At 41.0% G+C, this 22,689-nt stretch overlaps 4 non-coding genes across 4 annotated transcripts; 2 read left to right on the top strand and 2 right to left on the bottom strand.

The window, feature by feature from the left end:
• The first annotated feature begins 2,659 nt into the window (after window positions 1–2,659).
• On the top strand, window positions 2,660–2,733 carry TRNAI-AAU (transfer RNA isoleucine (anticodon AAU)). The gene has a single exon. It is a non-coding gene; the product is annotated as a tRNA-Ile (tRNA).
• A 3,478-nt stretch (window positions 2,734–6,211) lies between these two features.
• Window positions 6,212–6,284, bottom strand: TRNAV-AAC (transfer RNA valine (anticodon AAC)). The gene has a single exon. It is a non-coding gene; the product is annotated as a tRNA-Val (tRNA).
• Window positions 6,285–14,779: 8,495 nt separating this feature from the next.
• On the bottom strand, window positions 14,780–14,852 carry TRNAV-UAC (transfer RNA valine (anticodon UAC)). The gene has a single exon. It is a non-coding gene; the product is annotated as a tRNA-Val (tRNA).
• A 604-nt stretch (window positions 14,853–15,456) lies between these two features.
• On the top strand, window positions 15,457–15,529 carry TRNAV-UAC (transfer RNA valine (anticodon UAC)). The gene has a single exon. It is a non-coding gene; the product is annotated as a tRNA-Val (tRNA).
• The last annotated feature ends 7,160 nt before the right edge of the window (window positions 15,530–22,689 follow it).

Below are 22,689 nucleotides of genomic sequence, written 5' to 3'. Positions count from 1 at the left end.
CACTAACATTCCCCAATCCATAATATTCTCTGATGTGGAGTATTACTGGTGTCTCTTAATGAATGTGTTTTCTGGTTTCCTCCATTTCCTTTAACATGATGGTTTCTACAGAACGTTTAAGGGGTCCTTTTTAAAACCCCAGAAGGACTCCTTATTGTATTCACTGCTTAAAATCCAGCAATGGCTCATTATTGCCCTCAAAAAAAATAAAATAAAAAAGAAAGAACAACTTAAAATTCTTATAATGACCTTCAAATCTCTACACAATCTCCCTGCTCCCCACTCATTTTCCTCTCTGACCTTTTCTCCTAGGACTCTCCCCATTGCACTTTGGTGCAGTTACTATTGAATTTCTTGCTCTACTTTAAATACACAGACATCATTCTAGTACATAATACACCAGACGTCTTGCTCACTATATTAACAACATCATGTTAATTAGACCAAATGAACAAGACTTTTGGCAAGAAAATAAAAATTGAGGGAGACTTCTAATGGTATTTGTCTTGACCCTGAAGGTCGTAGCCTTCGGTTTGGAAGAGGAGCCCTTTCCTTCTAGAATTTGAAATCTTCACTTGCCAGAAAGCAGTAAATCCCACTCCCTGGATTCTGAAGGGAGCCTGATCCACCTTACCTTGCAGACTGGGGTTTAAGGGGCAGGCACCTCATTCCATTGACACCTGCCTCCACCCACTTGGAATACACAGAAACAGAGAGAAATGGGGGAGGGGAGAGGCTGGTCCACACTGGAGGTGGGGTGAACACCCAGGTGTGAAGGCCTCTAGGGAAACAAAGCCATGCTTTCAAGCCCAGGAGTGCAGGAACAGCATGAGCTTTTTTGAATGTTGGTCAAAATATATTCACTCTTATATGTTGGGGTAGGAGGGAAAATCTCCCATACAAAACCAATTCAATTCTAACTTTGAAAACACAGACATTTTCCCACCTGCTTTCAAAGCAAGGCCTTTCCTGCATTGGGCAAAGGCTATAACCTCATCTACAATGGAGCTTGTCTTCAGTCACAAGTTGCCTCTACAGGATAAAATAGAGTTTTTCTAGATACCCCGGGCTGGATAATCTTGAAGCCGTCTTTTCCTCAAGGAAATTGTCGTGGTGACGGTATGTTTCTTTCACTCATACTATTTGTGGATTAAAATTAACAACCAAACACCATTATTCATAACGGTCAAAGTCTTCACTCAAGTCCCCAATTCCTTTACAAACACAGGCAGGCTGGCAAGAGCGAAGGATTTGATTTCGAGAAAGTCCTCAGTATTGTCCCTTGGCAGTTTCTCTTGTCTATGTTTTCTAGTGAAAGAAAATGACCCTTTAGGAACCAGGGCTCAAGTCCTCAGGACTGAACTCTGGAGGTCTGTGGGTCCACACTTGGGCCTGGGCAGCTGGACGGATATGACCTGAGAATTTCAAGCTGCAGGGCCAGATACATGGGGTTGGGGTGGTTTCCTAGACGGGACTCTATATGGTCCATCTCTGGGATGACAAACTTCCTTAGATTTTGCCCCACACATGCCTAATTCTTTGAATTGTGTCTGCAGTTTTCTTGTACCACTTATTTGATTTACTGGGTAAGAATGAAAACTCTGATATATTTTTCTTTTCTTTCTTGTACCCTCCCTTTTCACTATCTTCCCCTAACATTTCTTTTCTTCTTTTGGTTAGCTAGAAGCTAGCTGCCTTTTTCCAGGTTCTTCCTTAAGCATCACTTGGCATGGTGGACCCACAAACTTTGGTTGAGTTTAGAGATGGCAGTTGTCCCCAGAGCAGTGGGAGATGGTGGTGATGTCTGTGCTTCTTCATCTCAGAGTCCCTTTTTTTCTGGGGGTGCCTGGGACAGAGAGAGCAGCTTGACACCTCCGAAATAATCTGAGCGTCTTGAACTCCACTGTTTGAATATTGCAGGTAATGATTGAAAGAATGTATTTTCAGGTTAGCAAAATCTAGAGCCTTTTAATTTTTCTAGGACTTGATCATCAGCAAACATGATTTTCTGTACGCTTTTTCCCGTTCGTGAACTTCAATTATTGAGTCAACCACCATGCTGTGCGGGCACAGGGACTACCAGAGGACGAAAGAATGAGACGACACAGTCGTCGTCCTCAAGGAAAGGAAAAAAGAACATAGGCAGTTAATGACAATAAAATCGCCAAATAGACCAACAGAGATTCACGCGGCAGGGCGTTTTCACAGAACACAAAGAAGGGGCATCACCACAGGATATAGGGAGACGCTGGTCAGATCCACGGGGGATGTTCCTTCCCGTGTGGAAAGAAATCCTCACGCCCTGAGCGGGGACCAAATCCACCCTCCCGGAGGTGCCTTCATCCTTTTCAAAGGCTTCCTGGGGTAGGATGGGGGAGCCCTCCCAAGCGAATATTTCCGTCGGGACGAAATCGACGAGCTCCAGAACGTCTTATTTTCCATAGGAGGAGGAATTCATTTCTGCTGGAGGTAGAGTTTTTGTTCCTTTTTCTTTTTGCGGGAGTGAGGAAAGGGAAAACGGAAAACCTAAAGAGAAGTTTGAACACAGTGTCATTTGGTCACAGTTAACATTGTGTAAAAGTGAGTATCTTTTGGATGGATGGCGAGGGAGTGAGCAATCTTCGATCTTTTCAAATAAGAAGGAATCTTTTCGGCAAGCGGCCGGTTATCTCAGTTGGTTAGAGCGTGGTGGTAATAACGCCAAGGTCGCGGGTTCGATCCCCGTACGGGCCAAAGAAAGGAGTTCGTTTTTGATTAAAAAAAACCTTGCGGTGTACCTAGCTGCAGTTTGAAAATAACCTCTGTGACACCAATTCTGGATCCAACTTCGACTTTATTTCCTTAATCCACGGTAACGGCGAGTATACCCCCTTTGCTCCCCTCTAAAGCGGGGTGGGGCGAGAAAAAACGGTTTTCTGGAACAAGTGACATTAAGCCTTAGGGTAGAAATGTTAGTGAAGAAAACCAGGCTAGGAGTGAGGATGGTCTTGGGGATGGGGTGTGCGCCTGATGGCCGCTGTCCATAAGAGCATCCCATTCTCCTTGTCCCTTTTTCAGTGTCCAGCCCACTGTCTACCATGTGGCCCTCAAGCACTTTCTCTATCTGATTATGTCCTCTACCTGATTCACAACTCATCCCTTGCACTGCCCTTTCATAATGTTGAAATTGATACTTTCAGCTGTTAAAATAATCGCGGTCAGACTTAATGCATATTTTTCTTTTTTAAAATATTGTCTACCAGTTGGCCTTCACCATAATATTTGTCCACAAAGTCAGATTTTTTTTTTTTCTGGCTTACCATTACCTAGAATTGTGCCAAAGTGAGATTAAATGTGTGAAACCTCTCAATTTGTGCCTATTGTATCATTCCCATGAACATTCAAATATGCTATTTGTCTCCTGTCTTAAAAGGGTTTCTCTTGACCCAACATACCCCTCTAGGTACTACCCTGTTTCTCAGATGGCCTTACAAAAATCACTTCTAAAGGGTTATCCAGATTTACTGTCTCCAATTCCTCTCCCTGTGTTTTTAAATCCACTACATTCTGGTTTTTTTTTTTTTTTTTTTTTTTTTTTACACCATCAGTTCATGGATTCTCCTTGTCAATATTACTAATGAATTCTTCTTACTTTTTCAAGACCTTATCTTCTTTGACTTCAGTTATGGATTCAATTATGTCTCCCCAAAATACATCATAGGATCCAAACCTCTGTACCTGGAGATATAATCCCATTTTGGAATCAGTTTTATTTTCATGTTAATGAGGCGGTATCAGTGTAGGGTATGTCTTAAATTTAATCACTTTTGAGATACAAAAAGAAGAGACTGGCACTGAGATAAGAGAGCACAAACTGAGGAAGAGAGAAACACACCTGATGATTACTAAGGAACCAGGAACTCTGGGGCTATGGAAACCAAGAGAAAGATTTTTTCCCAGGGCTAAGAGGGAGAGAGCATTCCCCTACAGTAGTGCCCTGAATTTGGACTTCCAGCTTCTTAAACTGTGAGAAAATAAATTTCTATTCCTTAAAGAAAACCACGTGTGGTATTTCTGTTACAGCAGCACTAAGAAATTAAGACGACTTCTCAGTGTCAATAAACATATTTACTGTCTTATAATTTTTTTTCTTTTTTTTTAAATTTGGCTTCCAAAACAGTACTGTCCTGACTATCTTTCTACCTCGCTGGCTCAACTTTCTCAATGTCCTTTGTTTCTTTGGCCTCTCCTCACCCATTCTATATTAGAAAGTCCCACAGGTTGGTCCTTGAACCTGTAATTTATGTACACTCACTCCCTGGGAATCTCACCCATTCTCATATCTTAAATCATCTGTATGCCTACATCATCTCCTAGTAACCTTATAGGACTGAGTAGAGCTGCCCCATAGGGTTTCCAAGGCTATGATCTTTAGAGAAGCAGACTGCCACATCTTTCACTCATGGAGTGGGTGGTGGGTTTGAACTGGTGACCATTCGGCTAGCAGCTGAGTCCTTAACTTCTTGATCAAAATGGGTTTGGCTTTTTGATTTATATGCCTGCAACTCAGAAATTTGTATCTGCAGGCTAGACCACTCCATTAACCTTGTGTTTGGTATATACAACTGATTCCTTGGCATTGCCACTTGGATGTTTTGTACTAGGCATCTAAAAGTTAGCAAGCCTAAAACTGAGCTCCCACCTTTCTCTAATAATCCTACTACATCCAAGCTTCAGCATTTCAGTTAATGACAGCTCAGTTCTTCTAGTCTTTGAGGCAAAAAATTCCTCGAAGTCATCATTTATTTTACTCTTTCTCTCGTACCTCACACCCAGTATGTCAGAAATTTTTCTTCTATCTTCAAAATATATCCAGACTGTGACTATTTCTCACTCCCTTGACAGCCACCATCTTGTCTGTCATAGGAGAAAATGACCCCACAGTCAAATGTAATCTAAAGAGATTTTTATTAAGCAAGGACAAGGACAAAGATGATCATTGCCACGAGGACTTTGCCAGTGTGTACTGGGCACAAGAGACTAGCAGAAGCCACTGATTCACAGTCAGGGAGTCTCCAATATACTGTTACAGAAGGAAGTAAATTAAGAAAAGTTACATGATTGTCAAAGGTGGGAAACATCACCTATGGGAATACATGATTGATTTAAGGAATCTTTGTTGGCTAGATTCCACTTCCTTGGGAACAGCCTGGCAACATCTGTTCTTGGTTTGGTGACTTTCAACAGGTTCTCAGGGCAGGCAAAAGGAAATTACAATAAGCTCCTTTGTGAGAGCATAACTTCCCTGTGACGCAGTTCTTTGTTGGTTAAGATACAGTACCCTTCATGGAACAGTCCACCCCTAGGTAGGGAAACAATGAAAATAATGAGTTTCAGCTTGTACTGTTATTCCTTTCTGGAACTTTCCATACTGATTTTAACAAACACTCACACATAGTGGTTTCCAGCATTAACTACGACCGCTTACCAAACTTGAAAATAAAAATAGATTTTAGTCTATGCAGCCTGCTTCAGCCTCACTACTTTTGGCCAAGCACGTACATACCTTTAAGACCCCCTATTATTATTATTTTTTTTTAATTTCATGTCCAGAAAACCTGCTATGACTGCTAAGCAAAAGGTTAGCAGTTCGAATCCACCAGGTGCTCCTTGGAAGCTCTGTGGAGGCATTTCTACCCTGTTGTATGGGGTTGCTATGAGTCAGAATTGATTCCGTGGCAATGGGCTTTTTTTTTTTTTTTAATTTGTTTTTTTTCATGTCCAGAGCCTTGGTGGCGATTTGCTTAACAGCTTGGTTATTATCTGAAATGTCAGCAGTTTGTGTCTAAGATCTACTGTAGGAAGATTAATAGGGCCGTTATGCTGAGTCCCATATTTCTCTGTGAGTCATAAGTGACCTGACAGCAACTTTTTTTTTTTTTGTATACAGCAGCCACTCTATTGTCTCAGGACTCTTCACTTTGAATCCTGTACCAGAGAACGATGGAGACCTCGCTTTTCTACCGGGTGCAGAAACTTTTGTAACCCAGTGGGAAATGGAAAACCTGACAAGCGTCCGGGGGCGGGCGAGGAGGCAAGTCAAGCACATTATTCTTTTAATTTAAAGTCAGGTGCTACAAAAGGAAAGCGAAGGTTAGGGGATTCGTTGAAGCATGTTCGGATTAAGAGTTTGTGCAGTGAAATTCAGAACTCACAAAAGTAATGCCCAGTTTGTTTCCGCCCGGTTTCGAACCGGGGACCTTTCGCGTGTTAGGCGAACGTGATAACCACTACACTACGGAAACTCGCTTGTGTACATTGGTTTCCCGTTTGTAATTGATTAATAGGAAATATGTGCTTTCCTTCAGGATATTTTCAGGTTGAGAAATATTTTTTCCCCTTGTACTTTCCCATTCTTATAATCAGCAGTATCAAAACTCGAGAAATCATAGTCAAGCAAATGCTACTCCCAGGGTCCCAATTCCTTTACAAAAAAAAAAAAAATTACAAGCACCAGGAAAATCACGAGCAAGTTTCAAGAAATTTCTTGATAAATTCTGATCTCATTTCTCTGCTGGTGGAAGACGCAATGATCTTCATCTCCCGATGACTGAACGTGAACCCTTAAAAAATAGTACGAAAGGGCTGGTTTCAGTAGGCCCTAGGCAATTTGTGCCTGGGCACTAGCGAGAAAGACCGAGGAGCAGAGGGTGTGGGTGTCGGGCTGTGCCCAGTTTTCTGCTATCCGAGGGTCGTGAGGGTGGTGGGGATCTATGGAAGTGTAATCTGTGGCGAGTGAATCTATTAGACTTCAAATGAAGCTCTATTCTGAGCATCAAAGGAAGTTCTATTCTGTATCACTCATATTTTCTGTTCTGGAACGTGTAAACTCTGTGTCCGAAACCCTTTAATCTGTTTTATAGCAGGAAGATGACCATTGTGATGTACCTGACTCTTATTTCTTATTCATTTCATTTCAGCTGTCTTGAATCACTGTCCTTCCCTTGGAGAGTGGAAGCAATCTTCCTTCTGTTGTTCCTGTCAAGTGCAGCCCTGTCGTTTCTGACTCACATGGACCCTATAGGACAGAGTAAAACTGTCCCATAGGGTTTCCAAGGAGCCGCTGGTGGATTGGAACTGCCGAGTTTTTGGTCAGCAGTTGATCTCTTAACCACTACACCACCAAACCAAAAAGGCAAACCCCTTGCTGTCGAGTAGATTCTGACTCATAGAGACCCTATAGGACAGAGTAGAACTGCCCCATGGAGTTTCCAAGGAGCGCCTGGTGGATTTGAACTGCTCATTTTTTGATTAGCAGCCCCAGCCTAACCACTTCACCACCAGGGCTCTAAAATTAAACTTTCCAACGGCCGAGTCTAGGTCAAGGTGTTCAGCAGCGAAAATGTGCTTGTTCCCAAGTATTAGAAATTTTTGACTAGAAAGATTTCTCAGTCTCTGAGAAAGATCACTTTATGTCTCCTTCTTTGGCAGCTAAAAAACAACCTGATGAAAATACTGGGGATAAAGGAGGCAAAAAGCATGTTTCTTATTAGCACAATCTCAAGCTTGACACTATTTTCAGATCCGATCGGCAGGTTAGACAGCGATTCCATTCAACACCTATGTTTGTTCATTAACCTTTCTCAAAAATGTGCCTTAATACTTATTTTGAAGAAATTATTGAGCAGTCCAATCTCATGCTGGTGAATAGAAGTACCAGATGGCCTTAGGAAAATGAAATGCTGGAAGGAAGAAAGGGGCACCTAAAGTGATCATTATGAGAAATTCTCCCATAGTAATTTAGTTACAGTAAAATTGGTGAGTAGAACAACCGATAAAAATCACAGGGTTTTCTCAGAGGAGCACAGAAAAGGGGCATCACCCCCAGTCCTAATGATCACGAAATTGGTGGCTAAACGACACTTCAGTTAATTAAAAAAAAAAAAAAAATGAGTTGGTTGAAGAGCAGTTGAATGGAAGGGGGATTCTGATCTTGGGTAAAGAGGATAGAGAGTAAGTGGAGTACAGAGAGCTTCAGGTGTAGGTTTGATTCCACTTACCTTCCCTCAGAGAAGAGAAGGTAAGTGGAATAACAGGTGCAAGAACAGAGAGGTGAGGGAAGGTCCTGTACAGTATGGAGGTTAGATTTCAATCTGAATATGATGAGTAGGAAAGAAGTGACTGCTTTAAAGAGGAACACAACGTTGCCCATTTGGATCCCAAGGCTTCTTTGGCTTTTGGGTAAACATTGGACAGCCTCAGAACTCAGACCTCAGACTTCTCCTCTTCTCTATTTATTCTAATATCATAAAAGCTAAGATCATTATCTTGGGTTTAATCAGCTTATTATCTCAGCATTTTATATGAGAAGAAGCCAATTGCACCGTAGTCAATTCCTCTAGTATGACGTGTACCTAATATCATCATCTTAATATAGCAAATAACGTCCATATTTCAACATTCTACATAAAGAAATAGTCACAGCATGATTATATTCTTAGGGATTATATTTTTCTATTTTCATTACTTCTGAGCATTTCAAGAATTGGATCAATGGTAGAATTTCTAATTTCATTTCCATTATTTTTGAGTATTAAGGTTCGTGTGCATATTAATCACAAACTGGATATATTATTTTAGAACTCATGTATTCAGTAAAATCAAAAGAAATATACTTCTCATGTGGGCATCACAACCTTTCTTCCTGTCAGGATGTCCTGTTGGTGCTACTTCAAAATGATACAACATTCTCAACTACTGAACTGCTATGAATTTGGCCGAAACTACCTGCATTTCTTGTCTGAATTATTGCAGTAGCCTAACAACTTTCCTCCTGCTAGTTATCAGCTGCCTGCTAAGCCTGCCTCCAACCTTGTTCTCTGTGATGTGTTGTGCCACCCAAGTTTCCTCCTTTCAGGACCAAGGCATTCATTTCCCCAGCTGCCAGGAGCCTTGCTCCCTCATGGAACAAATTTGAAGCCTGCTCTAGGAATTGCCCTCAGGTGAAAGGAACTGCCTTTATCAAGGTCATGTCCTGTCTCTGAAAGCAGCCCACAGTAATGACTAATGCATGCCTATAAAGGTCTGACTCTCTTGATTCAACTCTGAAGGGCCATCCTATTTTCAGAGCTCCTCAAGGGATCAGCTCAGTCCTCTGTTGGTGCCTGTCAACTTTTCCCCTTGTAATCGTGCTTCCCTCACTCCCTCACAGGTGTTGTTCCCATAAAAAAAATAGCATTCCCTAGTAAATTTCCTGTGTACAAATATCTAACCCATTTGAATACAGTTTGTGCCAGGAGTGGTCCCAGAAACCATACACTAAATGGGATTTTGAAGCTGGATCGCTCTGCATTCCTGTGGCAATTAATATAGTGAACCCATGTTATCCTCTACAAATGTCCAGACAGTCTTACTAGCCATGGACAATATAAGGCTCATTGGAGAAAAGTCTCTTTAGATACTTTCACAGAGGTATTTTGCCTATTAATCACATTTTGCCCTAAATTGTAATTAATCAACTTTAGCTTTCCCGGAACACAGAAAAAGGGCATCTCCCCAGGATTTAGTAGCAGGTGGGGCTGATCCACCTGGGACATTCTGGAGAGGAATCCTCTTGTCCTGAGCTGGGGCCAAATTGAACAAATCCTTCCCAGAAGTCTCTGAATCTTTCTCGAAGGCTTCTTGGGGTAGGATGAAGGAACCCTCTCTAGTGAAAGTTTCTCTCAGATGAATTCCATGAGCTCCAGAACGTCTTTTTGCTGGAGGCACAGTTTTTGTGTTTCTTCTTCTTTTTGCAGGAGTGTGGAAAAGGGAAATAGAAAACATAAAGAGAAACTTGAAAACATGGTGTCATTTAGTAACAGTTAAGATTGGGTAAATGAGAGGGTTCTTTTGATGAGTGATGAGGGAGCCAACATACTTAGCAGTTTCTAAATGTAAAATAACTTTTTTTACTGGTGGCGGGCTACTTCAGGTGGTTAGGTGGTGCTAATAAAGACAAGGTCCCTGGTTTGATGCCTGTGCTGGGTCAAGAGAAGACATTGCTTTACTCACCTCACACCCAGCTGAACTATTGAAAATAGCCTCTTTGACATAAAACCTAGATCAAACGTCACCTTTATTTCTTTAATCCTAGATAGTGACACCTAACCTCTTTGCTCTACCTCTAAGGGGTGGGTGGGGAGAAGAAGAAATAGGCTTTTGGAATAAGTGACATAAAGCCTTAAGATAGAAATTTTAGTGAAGAAATGATGCAGGGAGTGGGGATGGCCTTGGATATGGGTTGTGTGTCTGATGGCCACTGTCCATCTGACACCTTGTTCTCCCTGTCCCTTTTTCAGGGTCTAGTGCACTATATCCATATGACTGTCAAGCACTTTCTCTGCCTGATTAACTCCTTTACCTGACCTCTTTGGCTTTTGGGTAAACATTGTAAAGTCTCAGATCTCAATCCTCAGGCCTCTTCTGTTTTTTGTTGTCATTCCCTGGCTAAGCCCATCATCTCATGGTTTACATCTTCCATTGTTTTCATTCGAGTACCATTGTGTATCTCTAGCCGACTGATTATCTCCTCTTAGAAGTCTTACAGTAAGCATCTTAACCTAAACATATCCCAAAGTGGAATTCATATCTATCCTCTGAAACTCTTCCAAACATATTGATCTCTATCTCATTTAACTGCAACTTCATCCTTCCAGCTGTTTAGGACTAAGAATTTGGGATCTTCATTGACTCCATTTTTGCTCTGTTCAGCATATCCAGTCACTCTGAAAATTGTCCTTGCTTTATCTTCAAAATATATCTGCAATATGGCCAGTTCTTAGATCCTTCCATTACTATTAGCTTGGCTTTAGCCATAATATTCTCTAATGTAGAATATTATTACCTGTTGCCATGGAGTTGATTCCAACTCAAGATAATTCTATAGAACAGAGCTGACCTGCCCCATTGCGTTTCCAAGGAGCTGGTGGATTCTAACTGCTGACCTCTAGGTTAGCAGCCAACGAGCTCTTAACCATGCAGCACCAGGGGTCCAGAATATTATCAATATCTCTCATTATGTCTTGAGTTTGCTTCCATTTACTTTAACAAGATACTGTCTCAGGAATGTTTAAAACCCGACAATGACTCCTTATTGTTCTCTGTACTAAAAACGCATCAATGGATCCTTACTGTACTCAGAGAAAAAAAAAAAAAAAGCCAAAATCCTCATAATAATCTACAGGGCTCTACATAATGTCCCTGCTCGCTACCCAATTTCCTCTCTGACCTATTCTCCTACTGCTCTCCCCCTTGCTCACTCTGCTAAAGTTATTATTGACCTTGTCATTGTACTTTAAATACATTAGACATCTTTCTGCCTCAAGACCTTTGCACCAGCCACTGCCTTTGCTTTCAACACTCTATTCCAGATATGTGCACTAACTCATCTTCTTCAAATATCACATTATTAGTGAACCCACCGTGAACTTCCAGAGTTTCACTACTCCTGAACACCTTATCCTCATTCCTGATTTTTTTGTGAATATATTTATGTACATCTAATAAACTATGTAATTTACATAATTAGTTTGCATTCTGCCTTTCTTTGTCACTGGAATGTAAGGCTTATAGGGAAAAGACATTTTTGTGTGTTTTTAAAAATGTTTACTGTGTTTTAGGTGAAATTTTACACAGCAAATTAGGTTCCCATTTTACAATTTCTGTACAAATTGTTCCGTGACATTGGCTACTGTTTTTGCAATGTGTCAGCATTCTCATTATTTCCATTCTGTTTGTTCTATGTCCATTTATCTAGCTTCCCTACCCTTCTTTGCCTTCTTGTGTTTGGGTCAATGTTGACCATTTGATCTCATATAGTTGATTGTTTAAGGGAACACATTCCTCACAGGTGATATTTATTTTCTAAGCCAATCTATTATTTGACTGAAAGGAGGCCTCTGGAGGTGACTTCAATTCCAAGTTAAAAGGGTGTCTTAGGGCAATAGTCTCAGGGATTCCTCTAGTCTCTATCAGTTCAGTAAACCTGGTCTGGGTTAGGAATGCCGGTTTTGGTCTACATTGAGGGAAAACTCAAAAGACTTTTTTTGTTCGTTTACTACTGTAGCATTTGTTACTAAAACCATGCCTGGCACAGAATGTAGTTGTTGTTAGGTGCAATCTTATAGTGACTCCATGTACAACAGAATGAGACACTGCTGAGTCCTGCACAATCCTGACAATCATTGCTATTTTTGAGCTCTTTGTTGCAGCTACTGTGTCAATGCACATCATTGAGGGTCTTCCTCTTTTTTCTGACTCTCTACCTAGCATGTGACCTTCTCCAGGGCCTGGTCCCGCCTGATAACATGTCCAAACATATAAGACAAAGTCTCAACATCTTCCCTTCTGAGGAGTATTCTGGCTTAATTTTTCAACTAGCAAATGATGAAAATGAGATCTAGAAAGATCACTGATTTTCCCCTTTCTGTAACAATGTAATAAATATTATATGGAAACAGATGTAACTGGATGTCATACCTCAGGTTCCTTCTACTATACCAAGGGTATTGACCTCCAATAAGTGTGTTGGCGGACGAGGTGAAGGGACACGATCCTAGTGACCTAGGAGTTCAAATTGGGGCCATTATTCCCTGTCCGTGAGTATAAAGTGACCTACCTGGAGCTGGACTCACAAGGATACATCAACTGGGTCCTGAGGTATAAAAACAATAGCTAGGAAAACCTAGAAAGCATCTTTTAAGGAAAATTTCATATAAACAATCTTAAACAGAGCACAAAAGATCCACGTATTTTCCACTCTTTTCTTTGTCTTTTAGCATTTAGTAAATAGTAAGATTTGTTCACCCAGTGAAGACCTTCCTGACTGCCATTACTCAAATCTGAACCAATGCTTCTGAAGAAAGACAATTGAAAATGTAGAATCATGTATATTTAGCAGTTTTTAGCCAGTTTCAAAAGGTGAAATTTTAATGATATTACCCATTTGTAATGTTAATATATGCTTAATTATGTAACATTCCTTGAACTCTGGCACACATGGCTCTGGCAGTATGCTTGTCTATTTTCCATTTTTGCCCCTTTGAACATTTGTGGAATACTCTTTCTTCTTGCTTTATTATAACTTTGTGATGATTTCAGCCCAGGACATCCCTCACTTGCAGGTTAGTTTCTATTATCAGAAAGAGAGTTTGAACTTGTTTTAACCTTCACACTGTTTGGGGTCAGCTTGCCCATCAGTAGCTATCAAGTGTAACAACTTCATCATACCACAGCCAGCATTTCTGAACATGAAGGCTCTACTATGTGGGGAGGCTAGGCTGAATTAGCACCCTATACATTGGGAGCTCACAGATTTTTTGACCTAAAAGTACACAGTAAAAGTGTCAAAGTTTTAAGGGTGCTGGAAATACAGTTTGAAGAGATTGAGCTCATTTCAGAGGTGAATGAGGATAAGGAGGCCTGATTAGCACAGGAACTCAATCCAAAACTTGGGATGGCCCACCATGCTTCTGAAAGGTTTGTGTTTCACAACAATTCAGTATGAAGGATTTATTTCTGCATTTCCAGACAAGATAAATAGCCATATACAAACATAACTCCATCGAGATGGTGCTAGGTTTTCAATCCAACAGCTTAACTACTTATCCTTCATACTTTTGGGGTAATGTCACTGTTGTTGTTGTTGTTATGTGGTGTTGAGTTGGTTCTGACTCATAGCGACCCTATGCACAACAGAAGGAAACACTGCCTGGTCCTGAGCCATCCTTACAATCGTTGTTATGCTTTAGTTGTTCATTGCAGCCACTGCGTCAACCCACCTCATTGAGGGTCTTCCTCTTTTCCGCTGACCCTGTACTCTACTCTGCCAAGCATGGTGTCCTTCTCCAGGGACTGATCCTTCCTCACAATATGTTCAAAGTATGTAAGACGCAGTTTCACCATCCTTGCCTCTAAGGAGCATTCTGGCTGTACTTCTTCTAAGACAGATTTGTTCGTTCTTTCGACAGTCCATGGTATATACAATATTCTTCACCAACACCATAATTCAAAGGCGTCAATTGTTCTTCAGTCTTCCTTATTCATGGTCCAGCTTTCACATGCATATGATGCGATTGAAAATACCATGTCTTGGGTCAGCACACCTTAGTCTTCAAGGTGACATTCTTCATCTTCAGCACTTTGAAGAGGTCCTTTGCAGCAGATTTACCCAATGCAGTACATCTTTTGAATTCTTGACTGCTGCTTCCAGTGCTATTGATTGTGCATCCAGGTAAAATGAAATCCTTGACAACTTCAATCTTTTCTCCATTTATCATGATGTTGGTCATTGGTCCAGTTGTCACTATCCCAGACCAAAGACAAGTTTAGTTCAATGGACTTTCAAATCAGTGAGAAACAGATTCTGAGAGAAGACTGGACAATGCTTGACCCCCCGAGAATTGCTCCTGAGGGAAAGATTTAATCTTTAGACTAGCCATAGCTCCGTGGGCCTCACATCACACTAAAATTGTGTGCCTGCCTCACCTCCCCAAGACAGCTGAAGGATTTCCCCCAACATGTAGCACATACATTGATATAGAAGGGCCCTGGAGGCATTGACTTTAAGAGCTCAGCTGCTAACTAAAGTGTTAGCAGCTGCCCCACAGAAACCCTATGGAACAGTGAATTAGCTTGATGGCAACAGGTATTGATGTACTATTGTGTGCCAATCTCTGCCAATACAAAGGTAGCAAAACAGATGTGTTCCCTGACATAATGATGTCTTAGTTTCTTCGTGCTGCTGTGACTGAAATACCACTGGCTCCACTGGGGATCAAACCCAGGATCTTCTGCATGTAAAGCAGATATGCTAACCACTACACCATGCAACCACAACAAGTACAGTCCCACGGACTGCCAGAAGAACTAACAAAATGTCTTGGAAGAAGTACAGCCAGGATTCTCATCAGAAGCGAGGATGGTGAGACCTCCTCTTAGATGCTTTCCACTTGTTATCAGGAGGGACCAGTCCTTTGGGTGGATTAAAGAACAGGATTTTTTTTTTCTTTCTTTTTCACAGTTCAGGAGGCTAGAAGGCCAACTTCAATGTGTGTTTCTGAGGGGAGGTCCTTCCTCATCTAGTTCAACTTTTTGATTTGTTGTTTTTCGGTGCCATAGAGCTGGTTCTGACTCACAGCAGACCCTACAAGAGAACACAACACTGCTAGCTCTTTTGCCATCCCCACAACCATTGTTATGCTTGAGGCCATTGTAGCAGTGCTGTGTCAGTCCATTTCATTGAAGGTCTTTCTGTTTTTCACTGACCCTCTCATTTACCAAGCAGAATGTCCTTTTCAAAGGGCTGATCCCTTCTGATATCACGTCATATGTGAGAGGAAGTCTTGCCATCCTCACTTCTAGTAAGCATTTTGGCTGTACTTCTTCCAATACAGTTTTGTTAGTTGTTCTGGATGTCCATGGGACTATACTTGTAGTGGTTCCATGGTGTAGTGGTTAGCACATCTGCTTTACACGCAGAAGATCCTGGGTTCAATCCCCAGTGGAGCCAACTTAACCTTTTAGCAGCCTGCAATCCTACTTCCTGTGCTGCTTTATGTGCTTCTACGTAGATTCACCTGTGTCCGTTGTCTTCTGGTATCATCTGTCTTCCACCCAGTGTGTGCTCCCTTGTCTCTGAGTCTAATCTGCTGTTTTCATCTCAAGCATTAGTAGGTTTAGGACACATTCTACACCGATATGGCCTCACTGACAGAACAAACAAATCCTATTGCCAAATGGGATTTCGTACACAGATAAAACAGGGGTTAAAATTTTCAACAGATATTCTGGAGGATTCAATTCAACTGGTAACAACAATATGTTAAAATTATTATTAATCTTTTTAAAAACAGTCAAACTGTTTTCTAAAGTGGCTGTGTCATTTTGCATTCCCACCTGCACTGTATGAGAGTACAAATTTGTCCACATCATCAGTAACACAGGTTATTATCTATGTTTTCTGGTATAGGCACAGAGTAAGTGTGAAGTGCTATGTCAATGTGGTTTCATTTATACATCCATGATGACTGTGAGTAGCACTGGTTGTATAGTGGTGAAGTACTACAGCAGCTAAGTAAAGGTCTGCAGTTCAAATTGACCAGCTGTTCTTTGGGAACCCTATGGGGCACTTCTACTTTCCTATATGGTGGTTATGTGTTAGAACTCAACAGCAAAGAGTTTGGGCTTTTTTCTTTTTTCTTTTTTTTTTCTAGGTTTACAACTATGATGTTGAACATCTTTTCATGTGCTCATTAGCCATTTGTATGTTTTCTATGGACAAATGTCTATTCAAATCTTCTGTGTGTTCAAATTTGGTTCTTTATCTTAGTATTATTGATTTATAAAATTTCTTTACATATTCTGGATACAAGTCCTTCATGAGGTATTTCATTCACGGATATTTCCTTCCAGCCTATGGTTTGTCTTTTCATTTTTCTAATGGTGTCTTTCGAAGTGCAAAATTTTGATTTAGTCCTGTTAGTCAATTTTCTTCTTTATGGATAGTGCTTTTGGTGTTATATCTAAGGACTCTGCCTAATCCAAAGTCACAAAGATTTTCTTCAGTGTTTACACCTAAAACTTTCATAATTTGAGGTCTTACATTTCGGCTTATGATGGATTCTAAGTTAACGTTTGTGTATGGTTTGAGGGAAGGCTCTAAATTCTTCTTTTTGTGTGTGGATATCCAATTGTCCCAGCACTAATTGTTGAAAAGGCTTTCCTTTTTGTCTTGATTTGCCTGGGTGTTTTTCTGAAAAGGGTCGCTATGAACTGGAAACCACCACTTGGGGATGAATTGGAAGATTCTATGCTTCACTTTCACTAGCTAAATAACTTTGGGGAAAAAATCCATTCCTACTTTTCATTCAGAGAAGTTGATTTCATTTTCTAAAATAAATATTTTAGGGCATAAAAAATAGTACTAGTATAATTTTGTCAGTATTTTTCTTTGTTTTATTCTTTAAAATATTTTAAAAATAGTTCATTAGGGACACAGAGTTCTACAGCCTGTTAGGACTGATTCTGCTTTAGACACTGTCTTCAAAATTGATTTCATCCACAGTCACATGGATTTCCTTGACACCACTGGCCCTGACAAAAGATTACTAATTCTTCCTTGTGGGAAAAGAAGCCATTTAAAAACATATGAATTAATCTTTACCATTTTAAATGAGAGCAAGCCTTTGGCAAAGTAATCAATTAATCTAATCCCACATTCATCTGAAATTATTATGTTAAGCTAGTAATAACTTCCATATTTTAAAATTCTGTATAAAAGAAATAGTCATAGCATGATTATGATTTTAGCTATTATGTTTTTCCATTTTTATTACCTATGGGAGCTTTTCAAGAATTGGATCAATGGTAGAATTTCTAATTTTGTTTCCATTACTTTTTAGTATGAAGGTTCATGTGCCTATTAATCATAAATTGGATATAATATTGTTTCATGACTCAAGTGTCCTCTAAAATCAAAAGCTGGATAATGAAATGCACTTCTTACCTAGGTATCACAACATTTCTTCCTTTCAGGATGTTCTGTTGGTGCTCCTACGACATGCTACAAAATTTTCACCTCCTGAACTGCTACCAATCTGACCCAAACTATCTACATCTCTTGCCTGAATTACTGCAGTAAGCTAACAACCTTGCTACTGCTGGTTAGCAACTGCCTGCTAAGCATGCCTCCAACCTGGTTCTCTGTGTTGTGTGCTGGGTTGTGACACACAGGTTCCCTCCTTTCAGGACCAAGGCATTCATTTCCCCAGCTGCCACAAGTGTTGCTCCCTCATGGCACAAAGTTGAGGTCCTCTCTAGGAATTGCCCTCAGCTGAAAGGAACTGCCTCAGTCAAGGCCATGTTCCCTCTCTGAACAGCCCACAGTAATGGACGCTCAATACATACCTATAAAGGTCTGACTCTCTTGCCTTAACTCTGAAGGGCCCTCCCTTTTCCAAGGCTCCTCATGGGATCAGCTCAGGCCTCTCTTGCTGCCTGTCAACTTTCCGCCTTTAACCCTGCTTCCCTCACTCCTTTACAGGTGTTGTTCCCATATCATTCCCTAATAAACTTCCCGCACACAAATATCTAATCCACGTGAACAGAGCTTGTGCCAGGAGTGGTCAAGAAACCATACATTGAATGGGATTTTGGAGCTGGATCATTCTCTATTCATATGGCAATGAATCATATGTCATTAATATAGTGAACCAATGTTATCCCCTACAAGTGCCCTGAGAATCTAAATATCCATGGACCATACAAGGCTCAGGAGATAAAAAGTCTCTTTAGGTGCTTTCACAGAGGTACTCTGCCTATTACATTTTGCCCTAAATTGGAAATTAATCAACTTTAGCCTTTGAGGGAGCACAAAGAAGAGGCCGTTTCTCCAGGATATAGGCACGCACAGGGCAGATACAATCGGGATCCTCTTTCCTGTCTGGAAGGGAATCCTCACGTCCTAATCCACCTGATCCTTTCCAGGGATTGCAGTACCCTTCTCAAAGGCTTCCTGGGGAAGGATGAAGGAGCACTCTCTAGTCAATGTTTCTCTAGGGAAGAAATAGACAAGCTCCAGAATGTCTTATTTTACAATGGAGGAGCGCAGCTGATTTCTGGTGGAGGTAGTTTTTGTGTTTCTTTTCTTTTTCTTTTTGCAGGAGTGCAGAAAGGGGAAATAGAAAGCACAAAGAGAAGCTTGAAAAAATAGTGTCATCTAGTCATAGTTAAGATTATGTATATGACAGTCTCCTTTGGATGAGTGAAGAGGAAGACAACAAAGACAGATCTATCTGAATGTAAAAGAGTACTTTTTTTTTTTAATAGTTGTCTGGTTAGACTGTTTGTTTAGAGTGTGCTGTTAGTAATGCCAAGTTCCCAGCTTTGGTCTATGTTTGAGCCAGGAAAACAAGATTTCTGTTGATTAAAAATAAACACACAAATAACTTTGCACTCAATTCACACCCAGATAAACTGAGAAAATAGGCACTCTGATATAAAATCTAGTTCAAATGTCAACTGCATGTCTTTAATAATCCTCAGTAGTGACACCTACCCTCTTTGCTCCCCCTCAAAAATGGGCATGGTGAAGAGAAGGAACAAAGAGATTTTTGGAACAAATAGACATTTTAGTGAAGAAAAGGAGGCTAGGAGCGGGGATGGCCTTGGGGATGGGCGGTGTGCATGGAAGCCATTGCCTTCTGACACCTTGTTCTCGTCCCTTTTCCAGGGTCCAACACACTGTGTTTCCATGGGACTGTCAAGTACTTTCTCTACCTGATTATCTCTGCCACCTGATTGTCACCTCAGCCCTTGCACTGCTCTTTCTTACCGCTGAAACTAATCCCTATAGATTTATAGTAATCACAGTCAGACACAATGCATATTTTCCTTCCTTCTTTCTTTTTTTTTAAGGTATCAATAGACTTCCACTCTAATTTCTGTCCATGAAGAGAGATTTTTTTTTGTTGTTTTTTCCTTTTCTGGATCTCCAAGACCTAGAATGATGCCAAAGCCAGAGTGAATGTATGAAACCTCTTAATTTTCTCTTGACTTTCATGTTACTTCCATAAATATTCATATATCCCATTTGTCTTCTGCCTTAAAATGATGAATTTTGATACATTTTGATACATAATTTGTGGGCAACACATGTTCCAAGAAACGTAAAACTTTTCAAACATGCTGCAAAATCCATGTGGTTGCATTGATTTCTCAAATACTCCACACCCCCCCCCAAAACATAGACACACACACTTGCACAACCCAAAGCCACCAGGCCTCTCTAACTATGACCCAGGAATCGTAAATGTGCTTATAAGACTTACCCTGCTGTACAAAAGCCAAAAAAGACAAAAGTTTGACCCAACCAGACTTTCTGAATGCATTGTCTCATACTTAAGCTAATGTTCCCCAAAGAACTTTTCTTTCATTTTTCAACATTACACCAACTGCCACTAGAGGGCAGCAAATACTTTCAGTGGAAGAATCCTCTTCCAAGAATCCTAACCAAAAACAAAAAACCAAACCCATGCCATGGAGTTGATTCTGACTCACAGCGACCCTGTAGGACAGAGTAAGAATCCTAAGATCCCAAAAATGTTTGTGGACACTTTCTTTCCAACGTGTCATGAAAGCGTTTTAACTGGGAAATTCACATTGTTTACCCATGAAATTTTTCATTACTATTCAGAAGTTAGAAAAAACTTAATAATCTTGATATATTCTTGGTATGTCCTAACTATTTAATATTCCAAGATTATTAGATGTTCTGTCGAAAGCTCTTTGAAATTAATGGTAATCATTATGTTTAACAATACTTTAAAATTTGCTTTATTTAGCCTTACGTTAGTTATATAAATAATTCCCCTAAAGTCTTTCCCTTTTAAGAATTCTCAACATATTAATGACATCATGTTGATTAAACCAAATGAACAAGACCTTCGGAATGATGAAAAAAATTGATGGAGACTCCTGATGACATTTGTTTTGACACCGGAAGTCCCAAGGGGTCGATTTCAAAGCGGATAAGCTTTTGAGGTCCTCACTTGACAGAAAACCTGTACATTCCACGCTCTGAATCTGAAGGGAGCCATGTCCACCGGCTCCACGCAGACGGGGATCTTTGGGGCAGGGGCCTTCTTTTGAGACCCGCCTCCACCCTCTTGGAAACCACGGAAACAGAGAGGAAGCGAGCAGGGGAGGCGCTGGCACCGGCTATGGGTGGGCGAAGACCTGAGTGTCAGCGTCTCTAGGGACATGATGTACTGCTTTCAAGCCCAGGCCAACAGAGAGGGCAGGAGAGTTCTTGCGTTGGTCACAATATATACGCTCTTCTATGTTCTATGCTCGGTAAATGGCAATGGGTGGTTGCTTTTTATATGTTCGGTAAGGAGGAAGGATCTCCGGTACAAAATTAATACATTTCTAAGCTCAGAAAACGATGTTTTCCCACCGTGTTTCATAGCAAGCAAGGCCTTTCCTATATTGGGCAAACCCAATCACCGCAATTACGATGAAACTGGCCTTCAGTCTCAAGTTCCCTCTACAGAATAGAGTTTTTCTAGATGCCCCAGGCTGGATAATCTCAAAGTCGTCTTTTCCTCCAGGAAATTCTCACAGTGACGGTACACTTCTTTCACTCATACTTTTTGCCTATTAAAACGACCAAGCAAACTCCACTATTCATAACAATCAAAGTCTTCCCTCATAGATCCCATTTCTTTACAAACACAGGCCAGGTGGCGACAGGAATGAAGCATTTAATTTTAAGAAACTCCTCAGTATTGTCCCATGGAAATTACTCTTGTGTATGCCCCTCTAGGGAAAGAAATTACCCTTTAGGAACCGGAGCACCAGACCCTCAGGACCGAACTCTGGAAGCCCGTGAGTCCGCACTAGGGGCCGGGCAGCTAGCTGCAGGGATATGACCCTGCAATGTCAAGCTGGGGCCAGATACAGGGGAGGGGTGACTTGCAAGACTGGACTCTATATTGTTCATCCCTGGGACATCACACATCTTTGTATTAGGCTTCACACATGCCTAGTTCTTTTAAGTTAGTCTACAGTTTCTTGTTGCATTTACTTGATTTACTGGAGGAAAATGAAAACTGTGATATGTTTTTCTTTTCTTTCTTCTTCCTGCCGTTTTCACTATCTTCCCTTAACATTCCCTTTTGTGCTTATGCAAAGGGAGTCGCCTTTTTCCAGGTTTTGCCTTAAGCATCGCTTAGTATAGCGGACCCACACACTCAGTACCTAGTGTATGATGGCAGGTGCCCCCAGATCAGTAGGGAGAAGATGGTGGTGTCTGTGCTTCTCCACTCCAGCGTCCATGTTTTATGGAGGTGGCTAGAAAAGGGCAGCTTGAAACCTCCGAAATAATCTGAGCGTCAAGACCTCCACTTTTTGAATATTGCAGGCAATGATTAAAAGAATATATTGGCCAATTAGCAAAATCTAGAGCCTTTGTTTATTTTTCCAAAACCTGATTATCAGCCAAGATGATATTCTGTACGCTTTTTCCAATTCTTGAACTGAAATTATTGACCAACCCACCATGCTGCGCAGGTACCCGGGACCCTAGAGGAGTAAAGAACGAGACAACACAGTCCTCGTCCTTAGGGAAAGGAAAGAGGGACATGAGCGGTGAATGACAATAAAATCGCAAAATGGACCCACAGAGATCCACGCTGCAGGGCGTTTTCTCGAACACAGAGAAGGGTCCTCTGCCCAGGATTTCGGAACAGGCAAGGAAGATCCACCGGGACGTTCCTTCCTGTCAGGAGCGGGATTCTCAGGACGTCAGCAGGGACCAAATAAACCAGGTCCTTCTCCTGAGGTGTCTGAATCGTTCTCAAAGGTTTGCTTCCTGGGGTAGGCTGAAGGAGCCCTCTCTAGTAATGTTTCTGTTGGGATGAAATCGACGGCTCCAGAATTTCTTATTTTCCATAGGAGAAGCGAATTCATCTCTGCTGGAGGTAGAGATTTTGTGTCTCTTTCTGCGGGAGTGAGGAAAGAGGAAATAAAAAAACATACAGAGAAGCTTGAAAAAGGAGTGTCATTTATTCATAGTTAAGATTATGTAAAAGCAAGTATCGTTTGGATGAGTGAAGAAGGTGTGAAAAATCTTCCTAGTGTGTGAACATAAAAAAATCTTATCCCTGAGGT

This window comes from Loxodonta africana, chromosome 1, assembly GCF_030014295.1.
Source record: "Loxodonta africana isolate mLoxAfr1 chromosome 1, mLoxAfr1.hap2, whole genome shotgun sequence".
NCBI classification, from domain to species: domain Eukaryota; kingdom Metazoa; phylum Chordata; class Mammalia; order Proboscidea; family Elephantidae; genus Loxodonta; species Loxodonta africana.
This window is presented reverse-complemented; position numbering and strand designations above follow the sequence as displayed.